Raw genomic sequence first — 9,573 nt, forward strand, 5'->3', positions numbered from 1 at the left:
TCCTATAGATGAGATGAATATTTACAATTATTATTAGGGTTATAATTATATTCGAGTGCTGATTGCCGTGTTATAGTTTGTTAACGAAGCTTCCCCTCAAGTCTAAATATTGTAAGGCAGTTTGTCGTGTGCGTATCATGGACACGCATGCTTATATCGCCTTCCGTTTCCCTACCACGGCTGCGCTTTAAAACCACGGCGCTGCAATATTGCTTTCCTCTCCTTCCTTCTTCTCCGCCCTTAAACTGGCTCTCTTAACTACTACACGCAAAGACAAAGCAACAGCCCGCTAGTAACAGCGCAAAATATAGACAAGGGACGAGAGAAGAAGACACCACAAGCGCTGACTTTCAACAACGTTTATTCTGAAAGAAACACGGTTTCTTATAAACATTGCCCTCACGTGTCGCAGTCACGTGATCTCACATCATGTGAAACAAGCACTTTTTTTTTCCTTCTTTTCTTTTATACACTCAAGATAGCGGTTGCACGTGCAAAAGCTCAAGTTCTTTTTTTGTCAGTAACAAGGACGGCGTGCTAACGCATTGGTCACGAAGTCTGGTAATCTCGGCCGCCTCAATTATCTCCCGGACGAGCTGGTCATTGTGCTTCTTCAGCACTTTACAGCGTCTAAATTCTGCGGCGCAATCTTTTGAGGGGCAATCCCTGATATGTATGCCTAGATTCCTATTAGCCTGCTCGACGCTAAGTTTGTGTTCCTTCAGTCTCTCATTTGTGCATCTAGAAGTTTGCCCTACATACCTTTTTCCACATTTCAGAGGTATTGAATACACAACGGCTTCCGTGCACTCCACAAAACGATTCTGGTGATTAGTCGTGCACCCTTCCTGGTTTTTCGGCTCTTCAGCATTGACGCGTCGGCAGAGGCTTTTTAGTTTTTTCGGGGCAGTAAGCACTACATTGACACCAGCTTTGCGCCCAATCTTTTTCAGGCGGTGAGATACGTTGTGCACGTATGGCAGGGCCACGGTCCGTCGTTTTTCTTTTGGCTTCTCGCTACCTGGCTCGCCATGGGCACGCTTGAGTTTTAGGTTCTTGCTCATTTTTTCCGCAACGGACACAAGAAGGTGCGACGGGTAACCAGCCCTAGTAAGCCGGTCAACCTGCCGTCGAAAACTTTGTTCCATTGCGTGGATGCACGATTTTTTGAGCGCATTTGCTAGACAAAGACAAAGGAACAAAGTTTTCGACGGCAGGTTGACCGGCTTACTAGGGCTGGTTACCCGTCGCACCTTCTTGTGTCCGTTGCGGAAAAAATGAGCAAGAACCTAAAACTCAAGCGTGCCCATGGCGAGCCAGGTAGCGAGAAGCCAAAAGAAAAACGACGGACCGTGGCCCTGCCATACGTGCACAACGTATCTCACCGCCTGAAAAAGATTGGGCGCAAAGCTGGTGTCAATGTAGTGCTTACTGCCCCGAAAAAACTAAAAAGCCTCTGCCGACGCGTCAATGCTGAAGAGCCGAAAAACCAGGAAGGGTGCACGACTAATCACCAGAATCGTTTTGTGGAGTGCACGGAAGCCGTTGTGTATTCAATACCTCTGAAATGTGGAAAAAGGTATGTAGGGCAAACTTCTAGATGCACAAATGAGAGACTGAAGGAACACAAACTTAGCGTCGAGCAGGCTAATAGGAATCTAGGCATACATATCAGGGATTGCCCCTCAAAAGATTGCGCCGCAGAATTTAGACGCTGTAAAGTGCTGAAGAAGCACAATGACCAGCTCGTCCGGGAGATAATTGAGGCGGCCGAGATTACCAGACTTCGTGACCAATGCGTTAGCACGCCGTCCTTGTTACTGACAAAAAAAGAACTTGAGCTTTTGCACGTGCAACCGCTATCTTGAGTGTATAAAAGAAAAGAAGGAAAAAAAAAGTGCTTGTTTCACATGATGTGAGATCACGTGACTGCGACACGTGAGGGCAATGTTTATAAGAAACCGTGTTTCTTTCAGAATAAACGTTGTTGAAAGTCAGCGCTTGTGGTGTCTTCTTCTCTCGTCCCTTGTCTATATTTTGCGCTGTTACTAGCAGGATGGAAAACCAACAAGCCCAAGCTGCTATTCTAGCGAAAAGCAACAGCGCGCGCTTGCGATCCCATAGATGAGATGAATACATATATATAGAAAAGTATCAGTCATAGCTCTCGTAGTATAGCCTTCTGAGCCGTTTCCTTTTTTTCCCTTTCTTTCTTTTTTCTTTGAAAGAAGTCCTATTAGGGTTATTATAATTACACGAAGGTATTTCGCCCTCGCCAGCAGCAGTACTTGAGATAGCTATTCCGGCGGCTAGCTTCCCACGCTATGCCTGCCGCCCTCGCACCTGATTAAGCTTTTTCCTGGACGCTAGAGCTATACAATGTCCGCGCAACCTTGAGCGATCGGAAAGCGCGTTTTCCATTCTTGGCCGGCGGAGAGGGGAGACTTCGTTCCGGCCGCGAAGCTCTCTACATCTCAGTAAGGTGCCTGGTGGTGGTCTCGTGCTGACGATGCCCTCTCGGTGAGCGCATATTTCCCCTCTCATCTTTTAAGAGATTCAATACATACAAGCATTTGTCTCGCAAACCGGATTTATTTCAAGGGAATTTCCCACCTCTCAATAATTTCTCTCGTCGTATTCGAGTGCTGATTGCCGTGTTATAGTTTGTTAACGAAGCTTCCCCTCAAGTCTAAATATTGTAAGGCAGTTTGTCGTGTGCGTATCATGGACACGCATGCTTATATCGCCTTCCGTTTCTCTACCACGGTTGCGCTTTAAAACCACGGCGCTGCAAGTTTGCTTCACAGACTTTCCTTTCCTTCCCTCTTCTCCGCCCTTAAACTGACTCTCTTAACTACTACACGCACAGACAAAGCAACAGCGCGCGCTTTAGATCCTATAGATGAGATGAATATTTACAATTATTATTAGGGTTATAATTATATTCGAGTGCTGATTGCCGTGTTATAGTTTGTTAACGAAGCTTCCCCTCAAGTCTAAATATTGTAAGGCAGTTTGTCGTGTGCGTATCATGGACACGCATGCTTATATCGCCTTCCGTTTCCCTACCGCGGCTGCGCTTTAAAACCACGGCGCTGCAATATTGCTTTCCTCTCCTTCCTTCTTCTCCGCCCTTAAACTGGCTCTCTTAACTGCTACACGCAAAGACAAAGCAACAGCGCGCGCATGCGATCCCATAGATGAGATGAATACATATATATAGAAAAGTATCAGTCATAGCTCTCGTAGTATAGCCTTCTGAGCCGTTTCCTTTTTTTTCCTTTCTTTCTTTTTTCTTTGAAAGAAGTCCTATTAGGGTTATTATAATTACACGAAGGTATTTCGCCCTCGCCAGCAGCAGTACTTGAGATAGCTATTCCGGCGGCTAGATTGCCACGCTATGCCTGCCGCCCTCGCACCTGTTTAAGCTTTTTCCTAGACGCTAGAGCTATACAATGTCCGCGCAACCTTGAGCGATCGGAAAGCGCGTTTTCCATTCTTGGCCGGCGGAGAGGGGAGACTTCGTTCCGGCCGCGAAGCTCTCTACATCTCAGTAAGGTGCCTGGTGGTGGTCTGGTGCTGACGATGCCCTCTCGGTGAGCGCATATTTCCCCCCTCATCTTTTAAGAGATTCAATACATACAAGCATTTGTCTCGCAAACCGGATTTATTTCAAGGGAATTTTCCACCTCTCAATAATTTCTCTCGTCGTATTCGAGTGCTGATTGCCGTGTTATAGTTTGTTAACGAAGCTTCCCCTCAAGTCTAAATATTGTAAGGCAGTCTGTCGTGTGCGTATCATGGACACGCATGCTTATATCGCCTTCCGTTTCTCTACCACGGTTGCGCTTTAAAACCACGGCGCTGCAAGTTTGCTTCACAGACTTTCCTTTCCTTCCCTCTTCTCCGCCCTTAAACTGACTCTCTTAACTACTACACGCACAGACAAAGCAACAGCGCGCGCTTTAGATCCTATAGATGAGATGAATATTTACAATTATTATTAGGGTTATAATTATATTCGAGTGCTGATTGCCGTGTTATAGTTTGTTAACGAAGCTTCCCCTCAAGTCTAAATATTGTAAGGCAGTTTGTCGTGTGCGTATCATGGACACGCATGCTTATATCGCCTTCCGTTTCCCTACCACGGCTGCGCTTTAAAACCACGGCGCTGCAATATTGCTTTCCTCTCCTTCCTTCTCCGCCCTTAAACTGGCTCTCTTAACTACTACACGCAAAGACAAAGCAACAGCGCGCGCATGCGATCCCATAGATGAGATGAATACATATATATAGAAAAGTATCAGTCATAGCTCTCGTAGTATAGCCTTCTGAGCCGTTTCCTTTTTTTTCCTTTCTTTCTTTTTTCTTTGAAAGAAGTCCTATTAGGGTTATTATAATTACACGAAGGTATTTCGCCCTCGCCAGCAGCAGTACTTGAGATAGCTATTCCGGCGGCTAGCTTCCCACGCTATGCCTGCCGCCCTCGCACCTGATTAAGCTTTTTCCTGGACGCTAGAGCTATACAATGTCCGCGCAACCTTGAGCGATCGGAAAGCGCGTTTTCCATTCTTGGCCGGCGGAGAGGGGAGACTTCGTTCCGGCCGCGAAGCTCTCTACATCTCAGTAAGGTGCCTGGTGGTGGTCTCGTGCTGACGATGCCCTCTCGGTGAGCGCATATTTCCCCCCTCATCTTTTAAGAGATTCAATACATACAAGCATTTGTCTCGCAAACCGGATTTATTTCAAGGGAATTTTCCACCTCTCAATAATTTCTCTCGTCGTATTCGAGTGCTGATTGCCGTGTTATAGTTGTTAATCGACTGTCGCGGACAACATCAGTAACTTTCCACATAAGTATGAGGCTCGGAGCAGGAGCTATGGCGCTTGAAAGTAACCGTTGGCTTGACGAACCAACCGACTGAGCTACCTTTCCGGGCAACATTGAAGGATCACGAGTTCAAATCACGTTATGTTCATTTTTCCCCCCCTTTTTTCTTTCTTTTTAATGTATTTTCCTTCATTTTATCACTGTACCGAAACCCTCCTAAAAAAATTTATATATCCTCAATTATGTGTGGCCACACATGTGCAGGTCATAAATACCAGGTTCTCTAGCCGAGTGACATCCATGCGGTATAACCGAGCTCAGATTGGTCCAGCTTGACTGATCAAATAGGGCACCACTGTAGGTTAAATAAGGCGTACAACTCCTGCGGGGCCCGCCGTGGTTGCTCAGTGGTTATGGTGTTAGACTGCTGAGCACGAGGTCGCGGGATCGGACCCCGGCCACGGCGGCCGCATTTCGATGGGGGCGAAATGCAAAAACACCCGTGTACTTAGAATTAGGTGCACGTTAAAGAACCCCAGGTGGTCGAAATTTTCGGAGTCCTCCACTACGGCGTGCATAATCAGAAAGTGGTTTTGTCACGCAAAATCCCATAATTCAATTTTTAATTTAGCTCCTGCGGGGACGGTAGAGTATCCGTCTCCAGTGCAAGAGGACCGTGATTCAAATCCCGGTGCCGCGCAATTCTCCACCGGAAAATAAAAAAAGATCCCGTGTGTTGAGAAAATTGCACAAACAGGCCTGGAGTGGGGCCTGATCCCGGTGACCAGAACCGGTAACGCACTCTCTCACCAGAGCAGGATTGGCCAACCTGGTGCAGTACTTGGCCACAACCTCCTATATGAATACAACAATCAAACCCCGGCCCTCAGTCCCCAGCAGCCGCGAAGCAACTGACCACGGCGGCGGTCAGATCTGTGACGCTGCAGAGGGTGCTAAGAATACCTGGCTCCGGACAGGCCGCCATTGGAATCTGAACCTGGCAACGTTTAACGTTAGAACGCTATCTAGTGAGGCGAGTCTAGCAGTGTTATTGGAGGAATTAGAGGGTAGTAAATGGGATATAATAGGGCTCAGTGAGGTTAGGAGGACAAAAGAAGCATATACAGTGCTAAAAAGCGGGCATGTACTGTGTTACCGGGGCTTAGCGGAGAGACGAGAACTAGGAGTCGGATTCCTGATTAATAAGGAAATAGCTGGTAACATACAGGAATTCTATAGCATTAACGAGAGGGTAGCAGGTCTTGTTGTGAAACTTAATAAGAGGTACAAATTGAAGGTGGTACAAGTCTATGCCCCTACATGCAGTCATGAAGACCAGGAAGTCGAAAGCTTTTATGAAGACGTGGAATCGGCGATGGGTAAAGTCAAAACAAAATACACTATACTGATGGGCGACTTCAATGCCAGGGTAGGCAAGAAGCAGGCTGGAGACAAGTCAGTGGGGGAATATGGCATAGGCTCTAGGAATAGCAGAGGAGAATTATTAGTAGAGTTTGCAGAACAGAATAATATGCGGATAATGAACACCTTTATCCGCAAGCGGGTTAGTCGAAAGTGGACGTGGAGGAGCACGAATGGTGAGACTAGAAATGAAATCGACTTCATACTCTGCGCGAACCCTGGCATCATACAAGATGTAGACGTGCTCGGCAAGGTGCGCTGCAGTGACCACAGGATGGTAAGAACTCGAATTAGCCTAGACCTGAGGAGGGAACGGAAGAAACTGGCACATAAGAAGCCGATCAATGAGGTAGCGGTAAGAGGGAAAATAGAGGAATTCCAGATCAAGCTAGAGAACAGGTATTCGGCTTTAACTCAGGAAGAGGACCTTAGTGTTGAAGTAATGAACGACAATCTTGTGGGCATCATTAAGGAGTGTGCAATAGAAGTCGGTGGTAACTCCGTTAGACAGGATACCAGCAAACTATCGCAGGAGACGAAAGATCTGATCAAGAAACGCCAATGTATGAATGCATCTAACCCTACAGCTAGAATAGAACTTGCAGAACTTTCGAAGTTAATCAACAAGCGTAAGACAGCTGACATAAGGAAGTATAATATGGATAGAATTGAACATGCGCTCAGGAACGGAGGAAGCCTAAAAACAGTGAAGAAGAAACTAGGAATTGGCAAGAATCAGATGTGTGCGTTAAGAGACAAAGCCGGCAATATCGTTACTAATATGGATGAGATAGTTCGAGTGGCTGAGGAGTTCTATAGAGATTTATACAGTACCAGTGGCACACACGACGATAGTGGAAGAGAGAATAGCCTAGAGGAATTCGAAATCCCACAGGTAACGCCAGAAGAAGTAAAGAAAGCCTTAGGAGCTATGCAAAGGGGAAAGGCAGCTGGGGATCGAGGATCAGGTAACAGCAGATTTGTTGAAGGATGGTGGTCACATTGTTCTAGAGAAACTGGCCACCCTGTATACGCAATGCCTCATAACCTCGAGCGTACCGGAATCTTGGAAGAACGCTAACATAATTCTAATCCATAAGAAAGGGGACGCCAAAGACTTGAAAAATTATAGACCGATCAGCTTACTGTCCGTTGCCTACAAAGTATTTACTAAGGTAATCGCAAATAGAATCAGGAACACCTTAGACATCTGTCATGCAAAGGACCAGGCAGGATTCCGTAAAGGCTACTCAACAATAGACCATATTCACACTATCAATCAAGTGATAGAGAAATGTGCAGAATATAACCAACCCTTATATGCAGCTTTCATTGATTACGAGAAAGCGTTTGATTCAGTCGAAACCTCAGCAGTCATGGAGGCATTACGGAATCAGGGTGTAGATGAGCCATATGTAAAGATACTGGAAGATATCTATAACGGCTCCACAGCCACCGTAGTCCTCCACAAAGAAAGCAACAAAATCCCTATAAAGAAAGGCGTCAGACAGGGAGATACGATATCTCCAATGCTATTCACAGCATGTTTACAGGAGGTATTCAGAGGCCTGGAGTGGGAAGAATTGGGGATAAAAGTTGATGGAGAATACCTTAGCAACTTGCGATTCGCTGATGATATTGCCTTGCTTAGTAACTCAGGAGACCAATTGCAATACATGCTCACTGACCTGGAGAGGCAAAGCAGAAGGGTGGGTCTGAAAATTAATCTGCAGAAAACTAAAGTATTGTTTAACAGTCTCGGAAGAGAACAGCAGTTTACGATAGGTAGCGAAGCACTGGAAGTGGTAAGGGAATACATCTACTTAGGGCAGGTATATAGTGACCACGGATCCGGATCACGAGACTGAAATAACCGGAAGAATAAGAATGGGCTGGGGTGCGTTTGGCAGGCATTCTCAAATCATGAACAGCAGGTTGCCACTATTACTCAAAAGGAAAGTGTATAACAGCTGTGTGTTACCAGTACTCACATATGGGGCAGAAACCTGGAGGCTTGCGAAAAGGGTTCTACTCAAATTGAGGACGACGCAACGAACTATGGAAAGAAGAATGATAGGTGTAACTTTAAGGGATAAGAAAAGAGCAGATTGGGTGAGGCAACAAACGCGGGTAAACATCTTAGTTGAAATCAAGAAAAAGAAATGGGCATGGGCCGGACATGTAATGAGGAGGGAAGATAACCGATGGTCACTAAGGGTTACGGACTGGATTCCAAGGGAAGGGATGCGTAGCAGGGGGCGGCAGAAAGTTAGGTGGGCGGATGACATTAAAGGGGTGGAGACATCAAAATTTTCGTTCATGCGTTTGTTGATTCAAACGTTGCGTCATGCTTCAGGGAGCACGATACACACAGCGGGATTCATATATATCCGATAAATAATTTAATAATAGCATTATTATACCGAGCGATTTCGGTTTCGGTTTCTGGGCTCCGGGGGATGCTATGACGTCACAGAGGAGGAAACGCAACATGGCTTGGTCACGTGGCCCACGAAAAATAGTGACGTAAAACTATGCTGCGTCGTCTGCTCGCGCATACGCGTGCTCTGCCAGCAGAGGTCAACCAGTGGCGATTCGAAGTGCATGTCGCGATTATTATAATCATTGCGAAGAGCGACAACAACGGTAAGAAAATATTGCGGCTTGTGAGAGTCGGTGATTCATTCCGAAGCGCCGTAAGCTTTAGCTTTGAAGTGAACCGGAAAAGGCCTAGCGACGATATCGGCGGCGCCGAACGATCAGAGGCGGTGAAGCTGCCGTCGATGCCAGAGCGACCACTCCTCGGTCGCTGATTGGCCGCTTCGCCGTACGGCTGCCGCACAAATGAGTCCCGGGCCCGTCCTCTCTACGGCAAGGAAATCTCGCTGTTCGCGAGCAAAACCGCCGTCACACGGGAGCCCGCGAATTGCAAACGGCGTGCGGCGAGTTTCCGTGCCGGTAACGTGGACGGGCCGGTAACGTGGAAAGGCCAAGCGAAGGAGAGTCCGCTCCGAGCTGCCGAACTACGCGACTCTGCGAGGAGAGAAGCAGACAACACGAACGCCGCATATCCTGGTCCCTTTCGGAGTCGGCCGGCTAGTGTTACACTCAAACGTGTAAAGGCCCGTCCGCAGGGCAACTCGCCGCACGCAGTTTGCCGTTCGCGGGCCGGCGTGCGGCGTTCGTGTTGTCCACTTCTCTCCTCTTGTGTCCGTGTCTGCACGCCTTACCCCTTCTTTGCATTAAGAAAGGATTTCTATATGCCTGTAGCTTGGTCGTAGTGGAGGCTATGCTCGGTTGCTCGGCTCAGCAGGCTCCGT

This window comes from Dermacentor variabilis, unplaced genomic scaffold (assembly GCF_050947875.1).
Source record: "Dermacentor variabilis isolate Ectoservices unplaced genomic scaffold, ASM5094787v1 scaffold_13, whole genome shotgun sequence".
Classification (NCBI taxonomy): Eukaryota; Metazoa; Arthropoda; class Arachnida; order Ixodida; family Ixodidae; genus Dermacentor; species Dermacentor variabilis.